The following is a 21,269-nucleotide window of genomic DNA, read 5'->3' on the forward strand; positions in this document are numbered from 1 at the left end:
AAACCGTCAACTTTTTCGATGAATTTGAGCCATCCAGCCTTTTGCAGCATTTCCTTGAGCTGTGGGTATCCTTCCATATATTTTTCTCCTATCGGTTCTGACCTGACAATGAGTCTTGTACCTTCTGCTTCACAAAATTCCTTAACCTTCAAAATTACCCTTCCCAGTTTATGAAATGGATTGACTGCAAGTATGGTGAAAAGAACTGCAGGTTTGTGTGAAATAAGTAGATGGTAAGGGTTTTGGAGAGACGTGGACAAATATGTCATGTCGTAGTCATGACTGTTAAAAACAATGAGGGAGTTAATTATGGACTGTTATGTGACAGAAGACAGATGGTGTGGCAGATATGCAGTATGATAGAGATGGAATCAAATCAAATGATGATTTGTCATGGAGACATATGAATGCCCATATTATACATATTTTATGTTCTAACCTTGCTATTTTAAAATCAATTTTTGCACTTTTACCTCTTGGAACTTAACCTTCTTGTTTTTGTTTTTCTTTGATGTTGATCCATAGATACCCTTCTTAGCATATCAGTCTTCAAAAAAAAAAAGATTCTTCAATTCCCTGTAATCAACACTTATTTGGAACTGAGCTGCAGAATGGAATTATGGCTGCAGAATCAAACTGGCTACAGAATGGACTTAGTTGCAGAACATGACAAAGATGACATATGGATATGGAACATGGATGTGAAATAAAATGAAAATGGAGTGTAATGAAAGGAAAATTTAATATAACAATGAAAGGGGATGAAAGTGAAGTGAGATGAAATGAATGTAATGAATTTGCAGATTAGGCTCTGCAAATGAATGTAGCTTTATGTCACTACTTATTACAGAAAGAAACTAGGAAATATAGGGTGTAAGAAATCTCTGATTTCCACCCTGTATTTCCTGCATATGTAAGCCAATGAACAATTGGTTTTCAGACTTATCTCTCTCTCTCTCTCTCTATATATATATATATATATATATATATATATATATATATATATATATATATACAGGAAAACTAAGTTAGTGAATAAGAAGAATTCTTCTTCACCATCTTCATCTGAATGTTATCTTGGAAAATTATGACAAAATCCTCCCTTGAAATTGGCTTATGATATATCTTTAACCGATGACCATTTACAATAAGAGGTACCTTTCTCTTATCTATTTTCCTTATTCTCACTACTCCATTATTAAATAATTCTTCAATCTCATATAGCCCAAGCCAATGAGTCTGAAATTTTCCTTGAGAATCTTTGAATTTTGAATCGAACAAAAGTGCCCAATCTCTTGCTTGAAACTTCTTCTCCTTGATATACTTATCATGCCACTTAGCTCTTTGTTGTTGGACTAAACTAGTTATTTGAACTGCATCTTGTCTGATTTCATCAAGCTCATTGATTTGCTCCAATCTATGTTTCTGTGCTTCTGATAAATCCAGTCCCAATTGGACTGCCATCTTGAAGGTTCTGATTTGAAACTCTATAGGGAACAGGACTTGTTTTCCATAAACAAGCTAATAGGGAGTATGTCCTGTTGTGTTCCTCCATGTAGTTCTGTAGGCCAATAAGGCTTCAGGAAGCCTTTGTACCCAATCTCTTCTATGTAGATGTACAGTCTTAGTGAGAATTCCTTCAATCACCTTATTGGTAGATTCAACTTGACCGTTTTCTTGTGGATGGTAAGGAGTAGACTTCCTATGTTTTATCTTGTATTCTTCTACAAGTCTTTCCACCATTTTAGATGTAAATTGAGATCCTTGATCTGTCACTATTTCTCTTGGAACACCGAAACGAGTGAAGATGTCTTTAAAAATAAAATTAACTACATATTTCTCATTAGCAAAAGGTAATGCTTAGCTTCTACCCATTTAGTGAAAAAATCAGTGCATACCAAAATATACCTTTTCTTATTAGATGGAGGAGTAATTGGTCCAACAAAATCCAAGACCCATTTTTTAAAAGGTTCAATGAGTACCTGAGTTTGTAGTGGCATTTCATCTGAAGGAGTAGGTTTCCCTACCCTTTGACAACTGTCACACCTTTTGACATACTCTTTGCCATTTCTGAAGATAGAGGGCCAATAATATCCTAAATGAAGGATTTTATAGGCTGTCCTTTTGTCAGCAAAGTGTCCACCACAAGGTTCATCATGGCATGCCTTAAGAATTTCAGGCATTTCATCTTCTCGAACACATATTCTTATCATGAGATTTAGACCCGTTACAATTCATTAGTAATCCATGAGTAATTTTCACTTGTTTGAATGATTTTTCTTTTCTCCTTAGGAAACAGATGTGAAGGTAATTTTCCTATGACTAAGTAATTAGCAATATCTTAAAACCAAGGAGTTTGAGTAGTTACTGCAAAAAGATATTTAATAGGAAATTTATCTTCAACTGGAGTGTTATCTTAGATATTTTGAATTCTAGACAAGAAATCAACAATTGTATTTTGTTTTCCAGGTCTATCTAAAATAGTGATGTTGAACTCTTGTAGGAGTAATAACCATCTTGTAACTTTGCCATTAGTAATCGGTTTATTAATTAAGTATCTAATTTCAAAGTGATCTATATGAACAAAGGTTTCATAGCCTTTTATATAGAGTCTGAACTTCTTGATAGCATGAAAAACGACTAAGAATTCATTTTCAGTTACATTGTAATTTAACTCAATGGGAGTCAATTTCTTGCTTGTGTAGTAGATGGCATAAGGGATCAAATCTTTTTGTCGTAATACATCTCCCATAGCTGTATCTAAATCATCTGTTGAAATATGAAAAGGTAGTTTCCAATTTGGACCTCTTAAGATGGGTGCTTCAGAAATTTTTGCTTTTAAAGTCTCAAATGCCAATTGGCAATCAGGATTCCAATTGGATTCACAATATTTGGTGAGTAATTTGAAGTGTGGTGATGCTAGTTTAGTGAAATTTTCTATAAACCTTCTATAATACCCTGTGAATCCTAGAAAACTTCTAACATCCTTTTGACAACTTGGAATTGATAATTTAGAGATGACTTCAACTTTAGATTTATCAACTTTAATTCCATCTCTTGAAATGTGATGTCCTAAAACAATCCCTTCTATAAACATCATAAAACATTTTTCATGTCTTAGTGAAAGGTTTTCTTCCTTACATCTTTTAAGAACTTTTTCCAAAGTTTCTAATGCTTCCTCAAATGTATTCCCATAAACTGTAAAGTCATCCATATATGCCTCTACACGATCATGTATCATATCAGAAAAAATTCCTAGTAGTGCTCTTGAAATGTTGCGGGTGCATTGCATAATCCAAAAGGGAGTACTTTGTAGGCATAATTTCCCCATGGGTAGGTGAGTGTGGTTTTATCTTGATCTTCATGTGCTACCTGAATCTGATTGTAACCATTAAAACCATCCAAGTGTTAGGTCCCTATACTACTAGTGTAACCCTTTATTGTTATTAGTACAACCCCCTTATTATATTGTCGTGCCCATGTAGTCCCCATATTGTTATTATTGTGCCCCATAGAAGCCCAATATTGTTATTATTGTGCCCTTACGTTATTATTGTTATATCGGCTCTGATTATATTATGACCCCTTAGACTCCTATATATAGCAAGGAGGTCTTGTCATTCGTATCATCGAATAATTGTTCATTTGTGTAATGTAAAGGAGGTTGTCCCCTCAAAGAGGCTTATTTGTAAGGCGTTCATCTATATTTTCTATCTTTTTGTGAGTTGGTTTCATAACATTTGGTATCAGAGCTTTGGATTCTAGGGTTTCGCTGCTCAAAACAAGTCATTGTGGAATTTTCGCTATAACTGTTTTTCTGCGACGTTTCAGAAGCTAAAAAAAAAACATTTGAGAATAAATCACGCTAAACCTCCAGTCGAAATTTCAGAGCTTGAATTGCTATATTTTTGGATATATGATTTGAAGAAATTAGGGTTTTTGCAAGCTCCAAAATTTCATCTAAAACAGTTCATCGTGGAATTTTTGCTATAACTTTTGCGCTATGAAGTTTCAGAATGTAAACGAAAAACCCATTTGAGAAGAAAGCGGTTTGAACCCTGGGTCTCAATTTCAGATCTTGTCTCGCTATATTTTCGGATATATGTTCTAAGGAATTTAGGATTTTTGCAGACTCCCGAATTACATTTTAAACAGGTGACCTTGGGAAAATCGTCATAACTTTCTCTCTGAGCATCAGATTGAAATTTTGTAAGAATTTGCATAAAGAGGAAAGATTGTGGTCTTTTGTGTATAGTTTTCAGATCTGAAGGTCAAAAATGTGACACAAGGAACTTCATACAAGTTCACTCTTCTGAAAAGGTATATAATCAGGTCATCATGAGAGATTGTGCATAACTCTTTCTTGGAGAATCCAATTTAGATAATATTGGTGGCATTGGAAAGAGGATGCAGAGGATTATTACAAGTTGTGATTTCAGAACTTAAAGATCTGAATGTACAGAGTTACAGTCATTTCAATATAGAGCTCGTAAAATCAAGAAAAAGCGAGATGAGGAAGTTTGATGGCAAGGATCCGGTAAATTGGATACTACAGATGGAGAAATATTTTGATCTACATGGTGTACCATTGTTACAAAAGGTATGCATTTCGTTTTCATATTTAGAACCAAATCAATTTTTATGGTATAAAGGGATTTGTTCTCATAAACCACTTGTTATGTGGTCAATTTTCATGGAAGAAATAACAGCACATTATGAGGATACAAAGACAAACACCTTCTTTATCCAATAGATAAATGTCAAACAAAAGGGTTCAATGGTAGAGCATATTGAGGACTTTCAAAAATTGAATATAAGGGTAAATGATATTCTAGAGAAGCGAAAGATAAATAGTTTTATTTATGCCATGAAAGCTGATATCGATTGTATGAAAGCATATTGGAAGAAAGGCATGGAAGATTTGAAGAAAGACATGGAAGGTTTGAAGGAAGGTGGGACAAAGATGCTACAATAAAGGCCTCCTAATGATGAAAATGATCAAGAAACATCAAAAGAAGAGGATATACACTGCGAACCAACCCTAGAGAAAGAACAAATGAATCCGACCATATCTTGTACTCCAATGGTAGGAATTACCACTCCTCAAACTCTCAAGACAGAAGGACATATTAAGAAGAAAAAGGTTCAAGAAGTGAAATATCACATCGAAGAAGAAGAAATGAATCTGACCACATCTTGTAATTCATTGGCCGAAATTATCACTCCTCAAACTATCAGGATAGAAGGACATATCAAGAAGAAAAATGTTCAAGAAGTGAAATATTACATCGAGCATCAAGAAATGAATCTGACCATATCTTGTAATGCATTGGAAGAAATTACCACTCCTCAAACTCTTAAGATAGAAGGACATATCAAGAAGAAAATTCAAGCAGTGAAAGATCGCATCGAGCATCAACAAAAAGTTCTCCAACTTTGAAAGGATAACACCACTTTGGTGCAGAATCGAATGAAACAACAGGCAGATCAACATCGCAGTGAAAGAATTTTTGATGTAGGCAATTGGGTATTTTTATGGCTACATCTCAAGCAAGCTATTTATGAGAAGGAAATATTGGCAATACTACATGCACTTAAGAAATGGAAACCTTACCTAGTGGGAAGACATTTCAAGGTAAAAATGGATCATGATAGTCTTAAATACTTTTTAGAATAAAGATTATCTTTAGAAGAACAGAAAAAATGGGTCACAAATATCTTGGGTTATGACTTTGAAATCATCTACAAAAAAGGGAATCAAAATGGTGTTGCAGATGCACTCTCAAGAAAGGATGAGGATGTTGAAGCATTGTTTTGTTCTATTTCTATTATCCAACCAGATTGGATAAACGAAGAAAGGGATGAATGGAAGAAGGATGAAGAAGTGTGGCCACTCATTCAAAAGTTGCAGAAGATCCTAGTTCAAACAATATTGCTAGAACTTGATGAGGAAGGAAAAATCATATTGGAACCTGGATCAGTCACAAAAACAAGAACATGGTAGCTACGAAATCAATCAATTTCAAAGTATCTCATCAATTGGAAGAACTTACCCGCTGAAGATTCCACATGGGAGGACAAGAATTTTATACAGAAGCATAAAGAACTACTCAAGCGTTGAGAACAACACTTTTTGAAGGGGAGGGGCATGTTAGGTCCCTATACTACTAGTGTAACCCCTTATTGTTATTAGTACAACCCCCTTATTATATTGTCATGCCCATGTAGTCCCCATATTGTTATTATTGTGCCCCGTAGAAGCCCACTATTATTATTATTGTGCCCTTACATTATTATTGTTATGTCGGCTCTGATTATGTTATGACCCCTTAGACTCCTATATATAGAAAAGAGGTCTTGTCATTTGTATCATTGAAGAATTTTTCATTTGTGTAATGTAAAGGAGGTTGCCCCTTTGAAGAGGCTTATTTCGAAAGCATTCATCTATCTTTTCTATCTTTTTGTGAGCTGGTTTCATAACACCAAGAATGAGAATTACTTCTTACTTGCTAATGCATCTAACACTTGATCTATAAAGGGCAAAGGAAAATGATCTTTCAGGGTAGCTTTATTCAATTATTGATAATCAATACATACCCTCCATTTACAATTCTTTTTAGGCACAATCACTAGAGGAGAAACCCACTGGCTATCTGAAATTGGGTAGATCAAATTTACATTCAACAATTTTTGCAACTCTTCTTTCACAATTTCCCTAAGATTTGGATTCATCCTTCTTTGATGTTGTCTAATAGGTTTAAAATTTTCCTCAATGTAGATATGATGTATACAAGTCTTAGGACTAATTCCTTTTATGTCAGTGTATTCCCATGCATATGCAGAAGAATGCTGTTGTAAAGTTTTGATTAACTTTTCCTGTTGTAATTTTTCCAAGTTATTATTCATGTTCAATGTTTTCCATAGAAAGATTTCAACTCTAGAGCTACCAAATTCTTCCATAGAATAAAGAGACATCTGCCTAGATGACAAATATTCAATATTAGTTTTTTATTGAAATTGATCATGTTCATATTCTGGAGATGATTCAAAATTTTCCATTGTATTCAAGATTTGACTATCTTCACTAATGGTTGAAATAATAAAGAGAGGCTGAATATCATTTTCATCATAAATCCATTCTTTGTCATCTATCTCTATGATTGTTCTTGTTGGAGGATATAAAGTGAATTTCTTAGTTGAATTACCATCAAAGATATACATATCACCAGATCTAGAGCTAATGAAAGCATCAGCTGTAGCCAGCTAAGGTCTTCCTAATATAAGTGGATGTCCTCCTAGATTGCTCTTTGGGGTTAGGATCATAAAATAAAAAAGGTACTCCCAAGAGTCTAAGGACACTGAAATATCTTCTAACACACCATATGGTTTGATTACAAATCTATCTCCCAATTGTAGTAATGTAGGTGTATAAAGAAGATTGGGAAGTTTGAGTTGTTCCATGGTTTGTTTGCTCATGATGTTTATTGTTACTCCTAAGTCAATCAATGTATTTGGGATTTCAACTCCATTGATATTTGTCTTTACAATTGGACTTCCTAGATCTACATATTTTTGTATGACAATTTTTCCCATCATTATGTCTGCTATTTTTCCTGCTAGGTGAATTCTTTTTACTTCTTTTGTTTTTCTTCCTGGTTTCTTCATGCTCAACTATTTTATTGTTTTAGCTAGAATTGGAATCTCCTTAGTGGCTTGTAACAAAGGGATTTTGATATAGACATTTTTCAATTCATCTAGAAAATCATAATTAGGCACCATAATATTATTTTTTACCCCACTATCAACTTGTAATCTTTCTAGAAAAGAAGGTGTAGAAGTAGATATTGGTTGTTTCTCTATGATAGGAGTTGAGTTTATTGGTTCTTTTTGTTTTTCATTTTCAGTGTTCTAGTTTTGAGCTGTAGAGAATCTTCCTCAGAATCTTGTTCTTGAATAACCACAAAAGGTTTTTTCTTTTCTAATATCCTACTGGATCTCAATTGGACATCATTGAGATCTAATGGAGTGATCATGTAAGCTGGAAATTGTTGTCCTTCCACCATAAGGTATTCTGAGGATTTTTATTGTTGGGGTTAGGTAATGGTTGGGCAAGTAACTTATTTGGTTTTTGTGGAAATGGCAGTGAAATTTGAGGGTTTTGGTTTTGAAGTTGGAGCTGTTGATTTTGTTGAGGAATTTGTTGGGGAGGATAGGTTGGATATGCTAGAGGATATTGATAGTATGGAGAGAATCTTCCATAAGGATTCTTCATTCCTTGAGCCCAAGGTTTATTTTGGGATTGAGATTGAGGGCGAGGTTGTTGCCAAGAATTCCAATTTGGAGGGGATTGCATATACATTTCGTTGTTGAAACCCTCATTTTTCCGCCCTTGCCAAGGTCTTCTAGAGATAAAGCAAAGGGACTCTGTTGGATTTGAAATTGTTTCTTCTTGAAAAACGGCCTTAAGACTAGGGATTGAAGGACAACATTTGGTCTCATGGTTTTCTGAACAAATCACACAAGTCTCTATGACTTTTGCATCTAAAGGGCATTCTCTGAAAGCGTGCTTCTTTCTACATTTGGGACAGAAAATAGAAAGAGCATCAGTCTTAGTTTTCTGCTTGTTTTGTAACTTAAGGGTGTCTATTTATTCACTAAGGCTCCCTAGGATATCTATTTTAAATTCATCAAGCATGTTTCCAATTTCTGCCCTACTCACTAATCCAGTTGCAGATTTATTCACCCTAACAAGAGAAGTATCTCTTGGACCTTTCCCAGTTTTGGATTTTCCTCTGGAGAGATAAACACATAATTCTCCTATGTCACTTAATGGGAGTTGAGAGATATCTCCCTTCCCGATCATGTTAAGGATATCTATCCACTCATCTCTAATGGTTTTTAATAAAAGATCTTTTAAAGTGTCTTGATCTAAGTTATCCATTTTTGCTCTTTTTAAGTTATAGTTCAATCTCTCAATTAAATCCTCTAAAATTTCATCCTCTCTTTGCATCATTTTGAACACTTCATCCTTTTGATTAATAGCCATGCAATAATCCAAATACCTGTCCAAAAACACTTTCTTCATGTCATTCCATGTTCTAATGGACTGAGTGACCAACCCCATGAACCATTTTAAAGCAACTCCTTTCGACGTTGAAGGGAAAAATTTGAGTTTTTGAGAGTCTTGTAAATAATCATAAGTTTTGCACAAGACTTCAAATTCAAATAATAAGGTTTCAGTGTCTTCAATTTTTAATCCATGAAAGTTTTGGAGGACAGAAGGTGGCCTATTTTTCATTGTGACATCTGTTTCTTCATCAACTATAGGGAATCCAAAATAATTATCAACTTCCCTATTTCCTCTACCTCTTCCATTATTTCCTCTACCTTCTTCAATATTTCCTCTACCTCTTCCTTTGCCTCCTCCTCCTCCAAATAGTGAGAATTATCCATCCTCTCCTTCTTCTACCATTATAGTTTCTTCAGAATCAATATAAGATTCGACCTACAAGGTTAATTTCTCTTCCTCTGGTTCCTTTATTAATGGTATGTGGAAGAGAGGTTCTACTTCTTCTTCTCTATTAGGTATTCTTAATTCTTCAACTAAAATATGTTCCCCTGTGGAGGTGAAAAAATCTATTCCTTCTGTTGGAGATCCAAGATTTTCCTCCTCTAGGACTGCCTCAGTAGATGAAGTAGGAGATCCTCTATATTGAATTTTTGACCTTAAAACTTCAAGAGGTCTATGGATAGGAATATGAGCTTGAGATGGAGGTGTATCTCTTCTTAGTCTTGGTGGAGTAGGTGGTGTTGTAGGAATTAAACTCCTGCCTCTAGCTATAAATCTACCCCTAGAGTCTTTTTCTCTATGCATATCAAATTTTTTTTTTTTCAATCTAAGAGATAAGGTTACCTAATTACGCTTCCTCAGCAGCGGCGCCAAAATTTTTAGTCAATTTAGTGTCCTATATTGCTTGCATGAATTATCAACTGAGGTTTGTAGACTGATGAAGAGTGATGCACTATATGTTCTTAGTTAACTTTTCTCTTAGTTCGTTGTTTTGTATTTTTTTATGTTTATTTTGGGGGTTTCTGTTCTTTGATGTCTAAGAATATACAATCTATGAGAGATTTACATGGATCTAATGAGTTTTTGGGGGAAGGGTAGGTTCCTAAGTTAGTCTAATCTCCTAAAAATGAACCAAGAATCATTTTTAACAAGTTAGGACCTAATAAGATAAACAAATTATCTACCATTTAGTCCTAATCCATGGATCTAATTCTTACAACCAAAAGTAATACTAACGTAGAAGGTAACTAAATAATTGCATTTATTTAACCGTTCAACCATTCAATTTTGGAACATGATAGAATCAAACTCCTTGAAATGATTTCTTGGAATGTCAAGTGATGCAACTAAGTAATGACCTGAAAACAGAAAAGAAAAGATGATAGATTGTAAAACTGACAATATGTTGAGTAAGCTCAATCACTGGATGAATTAGATATTCAACCAATTAATTTAGAATTGTCATTATTTCGAAATGGTTTTGAGAACATCTATTAATACAGATAATTGATTGTTCTATGCTAGGAAAATGAGTAATCAAAATAGTAAGAAGCTAAGCAACTGTGTATTCTCATTTCTCCATTTTTCATTCAGTCATTTCTCATACAATATCTTAGAAGAATAATACTTTCACAGTTGTGATTTTTATCCTTACACTATTGGTTACCAACTGAAATGAAACAAAACTAGAGAAAATGGACTTGCAGAAAACAGAGTAGTAGAAATTAAAATGAAAACGAGTGAAAAACCTCCTTCAGTGCAGGGGCCCTCTACAACTGATGTGGCTAGATACCAGCTAATTAAAGATGCACTTTTAAACCACCATTGGCAATACATAGTCTGTATTATCAACAAAACAAAGTCTGAATAGATTTTTTAACAAAAAGCCTGTAATTCCTACTAGCTTCTAACTGCTTCTTGGTCTCATTTAACCGACATTTATAGAAAAACAACATAACTATCTAAGAGAAAATCTTGTTACAGGTGGCTTGATCCGAATCTACCATGATTGTTTATAGAAAGACATGCTACAAATGACTTAATTCAAATTGTAATGAGACTGTTAATCTTTTGAGCAGCTATAGGTGGCCTGATCTGCATTAACTCCTCCACTTCTGATCAACTGAAAGTGGGTTAATACGCATTAACTCTTCAACAAAACTGTTAGACTCCTAATTAACTATGAAATATCAAGATTCCTACTGCTACTACATAACATATTTGACTCCATCTTTGACCATGAATTTAGGCATGCTTTTCTATCGATCTGGATCGAGTGAGTAGGATAGAATCCATGTAGAGATTATTCTGGAGATGCCCATGTGGCCCAGTTCTTCATTTGACACCTTTAACCTACCAAACCATGAGAGTAGCTGCGAAACCCACAGTTAGCTGTAGAATAGGCTGCGTTCTATAGCTAATTTGTAAAAATCCATTAAAATACCAAGAACATTAAAATACAATATGGTGATCATTTTAATGCTTTCCTAAGACAAAATCTAGCATTTATCATTGATTGGATCTGTAGTCTTCTGAGAAATCAAGAGAAAAAGGTGAGAACAAATGTTAAGGGGAAGGTAATTGTGAGGTTCAATAGTTTATTTGTGTTTCAAGAATTAATTTAATAATTGTTCTATCTTAACCAATTTTTTCTTAATAAAAGGAAAATTTCATAGGAAAATTGTTTTCTCAAGTCAACCTACATACTTTTGGCTCCAAGGATTGTTTAAATTTTGAAATTCAAAAGTTGACCTCCCTTCGTTTTCAAGCTGGCTCCTAGAAGCAACTTCAACATCTATAAATTCAAGGAATTTCTACCCTCAAACAAAAAAAAATTGGATGCATATATTTGAATCCTTAACGATGATCTTTGGGGCCTAGATTTGTCTTGAATATCTAAAGGAGAAATTCAATGTTTGAGATTTATTTTTGGGAATTTAAAGTTTATCTCTTGGTCATGGTTATCTGTTAGCCATTGAGGATTTTCAAAGGTTAATCAACCTCTTCTAAGAGAAATCTATACTTATTCTTTGTGAAATTCTGAAGCAAATTGTGACATATTTTTTATTCATTGTGGTGAACCTCTAAGACCTACTCAGGCCTATTAGCAGATGACTATGATAGTTTTCTAAAGTTTGTTTATGAAAGCCTAGCAATCATATCGATATAGGACCAAATTTTGTATCACTCTTATTCAATGTGGACTATCTATCTACATCTTATAGAGCATATTTTGAAGTATCTTTAAGGATATTTCTTATGACGAGGGTTTGACAAATTCGATTCAAAATTTGAGGTTGGCTTGGTATTTTTTCACCATGCATTGAAGTGCGGTGACATATTTATGACTCGACCATTTCTAAGTATTATTGTTAGAGCACATTTGAATTTTGTTGTGTGTATTAGGGAAGCTTTGTAGCTTATTTTGTGGCATCATTTAAAGCCTAAATTCATTGTTTTCTCGAAGCCAACCTCGATGTATCTGGGAATTGCATTAGTGTCTTCATGTGGCTCCATTTGATGACAAAAATTTCGCTGAGTTTGTAGGCTTTGAAGGATGTTGAAGACTACATCACTATATTTATAATCAATGGCATTCAATGGACATCTATTACTGCATCACTACATTATTCACTTGAGGATCAGTGGACTGAAGGTAGTATCTACATTTTTCAGAAGGCCTCTTATTGTAATTTTGAAGAAACATTTTTAAGATATAATTGTTGTTGCAAATAGAGGTATGGTCTAATGTTTTATGTTCAGAATTAGGATTTATATGAGAGTTATCAAGAAGTTATTCTTTTTAGGTCTTGTTTGAGAATTACGATTAGCTAAAACCTTCAATGAAAATATAAAACCCTAACTAATCACTCAGTAGTGGATGCTATATGTAACAAATATAAGGGCAATGAATGTAAACCAATATACATCAGATCAGTGTTGCATCCTCTAGTATAGTATTGGCATCACTAGATTTAAAGGCATCTTGCATCAACAAACTTCTCTAGGTATAACAATGGCACATCTTATAGCAATAATTTATCTTTGACATATGAAACTGGCTATTTGTGACATCCCCTAGTTAATAATTCTCTCATTGGGGAGGAGACTGTGATATCCCTTGGTTAATATTTATCTCATATTAAGTAATTGTAATTATTAAATGGATGGGAGATGGACAAAAATTCCATTTTTTGAGGAAGGAGATTACTTGAGGGGAATGTTGTTTGAAATATCAGTATTTGGTTGAATGAGTGGCTTTAAATGGGGTTGATTGTGTCATAAATTAAAATAAAATAAAAGGACAATCCAAGCTGTCATTTTAGCTCCAACCATAAGCAACAAAAGGAAAAAATTTAAAGACAACCATGGGCTATGTTGTCCAGTAGCTAACTACATAGAACCTTGGGAAATGACAGATGATTGGTCTGTTAGAAGGAACAAAAATAGGTAAGTGAGTGAGGGGGAACATACAAAGATTATGGTGTGTATGTGTAGTGGAAGAGAACAGGGCAAGAGCACTGTGAAAATTCCTCCAAAGATTAGAGGTGTCATAGAGAGTGTTAGACTCTGTCTTGTCAGTCCTCTGTCATAATCAAATTCACCAAGGTTCATTTCTCATCATTTGCAGTCATCAAATGCCAATTTGGTCAAAAAGAGTCATTTTAATTCTTGAGTCCAGGGTTTTGTCTCCAGAAGTGTGAAATAACGCTTGCAGGCCAGAGGGAGGTTCAATAAGTTTCTTATTTCAAGAGTTTCATCATCATTAATGCTCAAAGATATTTCTTCTTCAAAACTCTGTTTTGAAGAAGAAATTGTCAAATTTGTTTTATGATACGCTCCATTCACAAAACGAACTCTTGGAAAATCATCCTAATTGTCGAATATACAACACGCTCAACAGTTTGGTGGAGTTTGATGGTTATTATCTTGAAAGTGAACCCTGTGTGGCTTGTAGCTATCCAGAAGTGCCTTATACAAGAATGAAGTTGGACAATTTGAAATCTGAGACCAAGTTCACTGACAACTGAAACATTGTCAAATGCACAGGATGTATCAAATGAAGTAAGTGCAGAGCTGAAAGGTCAACCTGATCTGATTATTGGAAATTACAGTGATGGGAATTTAGTTGCATCTTTGATGGCACATAAACAAGGAATTACTCAGTGCAACATTGCTCATGCTTTGGAGAGGACGAAATAACCAGATTCAGACATATATTGGAGGGATTTTGAGGAAAAATACTACTTTTCTTGCAAGTTTACTGCAGATCTAATTGCAATGAATCACGCAGATTTCATTATCACTAACATATCAAGAGATTGCAGGAAGTAAGGATATTGTTGGACAGTATGAAAGCCACATTGCTTTCACCCTTCCTGGTCTCTACCGTGTGGTTAATGGAATTAATGTTTTTGATCCAAAATTCAACATTGTTTCTCCTGGAGCAGACATGCAGATTTATTTCCCTTACACAGAAAAGCAGCGCCGCCTTACTGCTTTACATGATTCAATTGAGGAACTCTTGTTTAATCCTGAGCAGACAACTGAACATATGTGTGCCTTGAATGACCATAAAAAACCCATTATATTTTCTATGGCAAGACTCGACCGAGTGAAAAATATGACAGGATTGGTTGAATGGTTTGCAAAGAACAAACACCTGAGGGAGCTGGTTAACCTTGTTGTGGTTGCTGGTGATATTGACCCATCAAAGTCCAAAGATAGAGAAGAAGTGGCCGAAATTGAAAAAATGCATAGACTTATCAAAGAGTATAACCTGAATGGTCAGTTCCGGTGGATATGTACACAAAAGAATAGAGTACGGAATGCAAAGCTGTACCGCTACATTTGTGACACAAGAGGTGCCTTCATACAGCCTGCACTTTATGAAGCTTTTGGGCTTACAGTTGTTGAGGCAATGACACGTGGTCTTCCCACATTTGCAACATGTAATGGAGGTCCTGTTGAAATCATTGTGGATGGGAATTCTACAAGTGAACAGATTGCTGACCTTTTTGAGAGGTGCCAGACAGATCCCACCTACTGGAACAAGATCTCTGATGCTGGTCTACAGCGTATCTATGAAAAATATACATGGCAGATTTATGCTGACAGATTAATGACGCTGTCTGGGGTTTATGGATTTTGGAAGTATGTATCAAAACTTGAAAGACGAGAGACACGCCGTTATCTGGAGATGTTTTACAGCCTAAAGTATAGAAATCTGGTTAAAACTGTGCCCTTAGCTGTTGAAGAAAATGTTGATGGGATTGAAGATGAAATGTTGGGGGGAGATGTGCTGCCCAATGGATCTTCTCATAAACATTGAGTGACACCTCTCCTCTGCTTAATACATGTTTCGTGCCACCATAAGTTGCCAGAGAAGGCTGTTTTATCATTCACGATTTAGAATATGTGATATTTCTTATGCATTTCTATTTTCCATAGAGGTGGGGGCCAATTTTGTTAAATTAGGATGGTTGAACACCTTGATAAAATTGTGCATCACTGGTTCAGAGGCAATGTTTGCAGACCTCGAGCACTTCTCACAATTATCAAGCAAGAAATTGTCAAAACGCCCAAAAGAAAAGCCGAGTTGAAGTCTGGAGGGATGGAAATGCATTTTAGAAGAGTAGAATGGGTGTTTGCAAGCAGCGCGGCACATATACTCAGGGGCATGGCGCACACCCAGGGCGCGGCGCACACAGAGCCAACCCTTAGTTCATTTGTTCAACGGGCGCGACGCACACCCAGGGCGCGGCGCACTAGGTTTTGCGCACGGCGCACACCCACAAAGGCCCGAAACTTGTTCCAAATTGCATCAAGTCACCTTTGAAACCCCTCAAATCGACAGATATGAGAGCATCTGTGAGAAGTATAGCCTTTCACTATTCTTCTGGTGGGCGGGCATTCATGGAAGCGTGGAAAATGATATTTGGTTTACTTTTCTGTATTGGTTTCAATTCAAATACCCTCTTTATCAGGGGAGCGTAGGAGCCAGGCCATTTCTGCGCCACACTCATGCAACCTTATTATTCTAAATATGGTTGCCAGGAATACAAGACTACAACTGTAGATGGCTTTCGGTTGGGAGTTCAGAGGATCTATTCTCGGGCATTCCCATCTAAATCCAATTGAAAGAGTCCCATTTTCTTTAACCACGACGTTTTAACTGGTGGAATCTCATGGGTGGTGAATCCCCCTGATCAAGCCGATGTGTCCCCTGCGTTTGTTCTGGCAGATGCAGGTTATGATGTTTGGATTGGGAATGGTCGCACCACGAGTTACAGTTATGGCCATGAATACTTGACAAACTAGATAAGGAATACTGGGATTGGATCTCGGATGAATTGGCAGCCTTTGACCTTCCCGGCATGATGTACCTGTGCACAACATTACAAATCGAAAAGTTCATCTCATCGGCCACTCTCAGGGAGCTCAATGCACCCTGGCTGCTTTAAGTGAAGGGCTTTTAGTGGATATTGTGGACAAAGTGGCATTATTGGCTCCAGTTGCTTATGACTCTCATATGTTTTCGCCGATAGCAGTTGCTGGAAACGTTCTAAATCTACTTGAAGACTTCAGAATCTATGCAGAATAAACTACTGCCTTAACATTTCTAGAAGTGGGATGTATGAGACTTCAGAGGATACCTCAGCTAAGAACTTAATTCATTTAGCTCAATTGTATAGAGCAAACAAGTTTCGGAAATATGATTATGGAGCTGCAGAGAACAATCAGAGGTATAATTCCATGTATCCTCCGGCATATGATCTGTCCAGAGTGCCCACCCAAAACTTGTTCCTCGCTTCTGGAGGTGCAGATGCTCTTGCAAACCTACGAGATGTGGAAAAACCAAAGTGCGAGTTGAGAGCGGGATACAAATATGTTTTCAAACCCAAATTTTCCCATTTGGACTTCATCTTTTCCATCAATGGCAAGGAGAAGCTCTATTATAGCGTCATCATTTTTTTTTAGAACTAGATCTTCTAGATTGATGCATAATAATTTTTCCAACTAAAAGTAACGTTTTGATTACTTTAATAAGGATGTTTACATGGGAAAGAGGGTACGAGATTTTAACGTATCGATTACCTTGATGAGCATGGTACGATGCCTCTTTATCTAATCACAAGGCACCATACTATCAAAACAACGCAACGGCAAAAGGAAAATGAAACAGTCAAAGACCATAAATTCACCACGGCTTCAAATAAAAATCAAAATAATCTCATTCCTTCTACTCCAAAAAGGTTTTTCGAATTAGATGGAACTGCAGCTGTACAAGTGGCTACCAAATACTCAGGAGTGGGCACTTCTTCTCCTCCAGTTCACTGATAAGAGATTCCAGCCTATCCATGACTTGACAATTGGCATGGAGTATGATGCTCGCATGTTTACCATTGATAACAAATCAAATAAAACTTCAAATTTGGGACACGACTGAACAGGTGTCATTTCGAGGATGCAGCTGGAGTGTTACAGAGGAGCAGCTGGAGCGTTACTGGTTTATGAAATCACAAGGAGAGAAGTCCAATGATGTAATGGTTTCTGGGCCTAAGAAAGTTGAGTTGCCCAAGCTGCCTAGATACATCGATACTCGTGTTGCTCATATTTATCCTATTACAAAGCCTAGTGATAGGCTTAAAATACTTAGCTCTAAAGACAAGTTTAAGGATGCTCCTTTGTTTTAGAAACAGATAAAAGATACCAACCAATGTTCCACACCATCTGATGTGAAGCTTTCATCAAAATTTATTTAGAGAAGGAATGGAAATCACACTTCATCTGGTAATCCAGATACCTCCATAAATAGTGCATATACAAATAAGAATGCTGAACTAAAGGCTGAGTGTCAAGAATATAACAACTTTCGTAATGTCGCTGAGCTCTTTTCGAGTTCTCCTACTTTGTCTTCAAGAACGACTGTTGATATGGCCAAGGGGTTTAAGGGATTGGAAAATAATAAGGCCTCAACTATTGTCACTCAACCTCATGACCCTCCAGGTTTATTGGGAAATTTAGGATCATCCTAGCATGCTAACAGTTTTGGACATGATTTGCCAATAGCTGGAGGTAGAGTACCTTTGGATTTGAGCTTGAAAGTTAATATGCGCCTAATTTCTTCCTCTTCACTTAACTGGTGCCATATGTTGAATAATACTTGTAAGTACATGGGATGAAAGAATTCATGTTTCGGTTTGATTGTTCACATGATAAAGTACATGCAAACTATAATTATTTCTCACAGTTCTCCCAACAGAAGGAGATTTCCTTTTGGAAAGCGTTGCACTCGTGGGTGTACCCACAATCTATGTTACCATCATCTCTTATTTCTACTATGGCATTATCTGCTACTCATGTCAGTGTTGCAGAGAGTGAGTTCCTATCAAAATGACAATCAGTTTGGGAAGATTCATTTCGTTCCATATATATTACAAGTTTAGGAAAATGACATGTGATATCTTTTATTTTTGCATTCAACAATTTATAGTCATGTTTGTGGGAGGTAGTTTAAATGTGAAAATGGAGAATACATGTGCTGCATATCTCACAAGATCCATTCGTGGGCTTCGAGCTTTTCTAAAGAAGCATGATGTAAGCTTCTCTATGCTTCTCTGTAGCATGGAAGTGGAGCAAGCTACAACAGAGGATTTGCAGGAGCTAAACCAAGTACTCTGCGAGAAGTTAGAAGATAAAATGAAGGGCACAGCTGTTGAGGATACAATAAAGCATCTATTTGAAGGACATCATATGAACTACATCGAGTGCATAAATGTGGTTTATAAATCTACAAGGAAGGAATCATTTTATGATCTACAGCTTGATGTTAAAGGCTGCCGAGATGTCTATGCTTCATTTGATAAGTATCTTGCAATTGAAAAACTTGATGGTGATAAAAATATCATGCAGAGCAGTATGGACTTCAAAAGGCAAGAGAAGGTGTTCTTTTTCGTGGTTTTCCTCCTGTACTACAAATTCAGTTGAAGCGTTGAATATGATTTCATGCGAGACACAATGGTCAAGATAAATGATCGATATGAATTTCTACTTCACTTGACTTAGACAGAGACAATGGAAAATATCTCTCTCCAGATGCAGATAGAAGTGTGCGCAATTTATATACTCTTCATAGTGTTTTGGTTCATAGTGGAGGTGTGTAGGGTGATCATTGTTACGCTTTCATTAGACCAGCTCTCTCAGACCAATGATATAAGTAATTTCTGCAAAATAGAGACTCGTGTCGAGCTTAGAAAATTGTAGTTGGGTGCATTCATTAAAGGCAAAATTTTAGTGGAAAACCATTTTTATTGAAAAATTAGTTTTTGATTCAAAGGGCCAGCGTAAGGTGAAGAGTCACCGCAGCAGAAAGATAGGAAACGATGGTCTATTTTTTAACTGCAGTTGCAATTCAAAGGGTCCACGCTCCAAATTTTGTCTTTTAATTGGCCATCAACAAACAAAATGTAACACTGCTCCTTTTTATAGCAGACTTTTCCTATTCTCATGATTTTAGGTGAAACGGCCCCTATTCTCAATCGATCTATTTTCCCATTCCTGAGTCTATTTATTGTATGAAAAATTATGTGTCAAGGGTTCTAAGTTCTAAGAAAAAGTGTGGGAAGAAAAAACCCAGCACTATCACTGTATAGTTTTGACAGAGAAATAATTAAATGGTGCAGCTCTGATTTATAAGATTCTTGCGGTATGAGTTTAGGCATGTGTTTTTTCTCTCTGTTTCATATGTATCTTGTGATGTTTTGCAATTCATTCATGATCGTTTCCAGCTGAATACTTTTAAGTGAGAAAGGTAGAATTTAGTCATTGCTCTGCCTTGAGGAAGTGTTCAGTGTTTATGTGTTTTCTTCTGCCTGGAAAGGATTCATACATTAATGCCCTTTTCAGCTTTCTTAAGCAGCCTTTTCACCCCATTTAAATTCAATTCTATTGCTAAAAGCTCATGCTTATCTCGCCTTATGAAATATCCTATGCCTTTGGTTAAATCTCTGCTCATGCTGTCCTTGTCCCATACAGCCCAACAACTTAGTCATTAAATCAAATATCCCTCATTCAAATTCATTTACTAGCCTAAAATCAGTTACCATTTAAGTCATCTCGGACTCTATTGATCATTTTATCAAGATAGACCCGGAGAGAGCCCTCTCCTGTCCTCGTAGGGCTAGCTACAAGGATGAGCTTGGTTTGGTGTTGCCTTGAACCTTGCCTTCCTTCAGCCTGAGGCAGATTCGAGCGCTAACAGAGAGTAGAATAGAAATCAAACACTATAAAAGAGTAACAACTAGGGAATCCTATGAGAGAGGATTGGTGGGTGAAATATTACAAAGATAAGAGGCTTTCGTAAGGGATAAGGAACCCATCAAAATCTTGGGATTGAAGAACCTACTATATTGGGAAGAATCACTCAGGTGCATGTGAGGATAGTGAACCACCAAGAGTTTCCTAGGGGGTTGAAGCTCTTGTGTTTGTCTCACTGATGAACCACTTAGAGGGGTTATTTATTCCACCTATCAATAGATTATTCAATGATTAACCTTCATTATTGTGGACTCTCTTCTCTTGAAAGTGAGTTGAACTCTTTCTAAAGTGATATCATGACCTGGATGTCTGTTGTGTATGAAAGTGTGAGAGGACTTAGTGGAAGCTTATGTAGTTGGTGGATGAAGGAAGAATGGCCTTGAGACATCCTCTTTCATCTGTTGTTTTGGTTGGGGTTTCCCTTTGAAAGAACTCCATCTCAAGCTTTGGAATTGTTGGCACGTAGGATTCTGACAGACCTGAGATTTGTTATGGAGTGGCCAATAAATACCCACTTTGCATCAACCATTTCGGAAACACCCGCTAAGTGAATGAAGCCTCACCAGAGATGCTAATGATTGACTATTGGACCATGTTTCCATAATGTGATAGGTCTATCTTATGACTCACGACGTACAACTACTAGAATATACATCCTTCACTTTCTACCCATTACCGCACATTGCGTAAGGTGTTAAGCACCTTGGCTCATTAGAGAACACATGAGTCTAAGATAAACACATGTAGTAGATGAAAACACGTGGAAGATTTAGTAATTAAAGGTTAACTTGACACTGAAACTAGATTAATTTGCTTACCAACGGACAACATTAGTTATTACTTCAACCCTCTAATAGCTATCCGACCCTTCAAACATATT

General features: G+C 36.1%; 2 pseudogenes; both read left to right on the top strand.

Annotated features, from left to right (window-relative positions):
- Positions 1-14,624: 14,624 nt before the first annotated feature.
- LOC149183353 (sucrose synthase 3 pseudogene) lies at positions 14,625-15,401 on the top strand (annotated as a pseudogene).
- Positions 15,402-16,093: 692 nt separating this feature from the next.
- Positions 16,094-17,050, top strand: LOC149183354 (triacylglycerol lipase 2 pseudogene; annotated as a pseudogene).
- The last annotated feature ends 4,219 nt before the right edge of the window (positions 17,051-21,269 follow it).

Source organism: Pinus tabuliformis, chromosome 3_2, assembly GCF_031772625.1.
Source record: "Pinus tabuliformis cultivar Carrire ecotype Pingquan chromosome 3_2, CPIR1, whole genome shotgun sequence".
NCBI lineage: Eukaryota > Viridiplantae > Streptophyta > Pinopsida > Pinales > Pinaceae > Pinus > Pinus tabuliformis.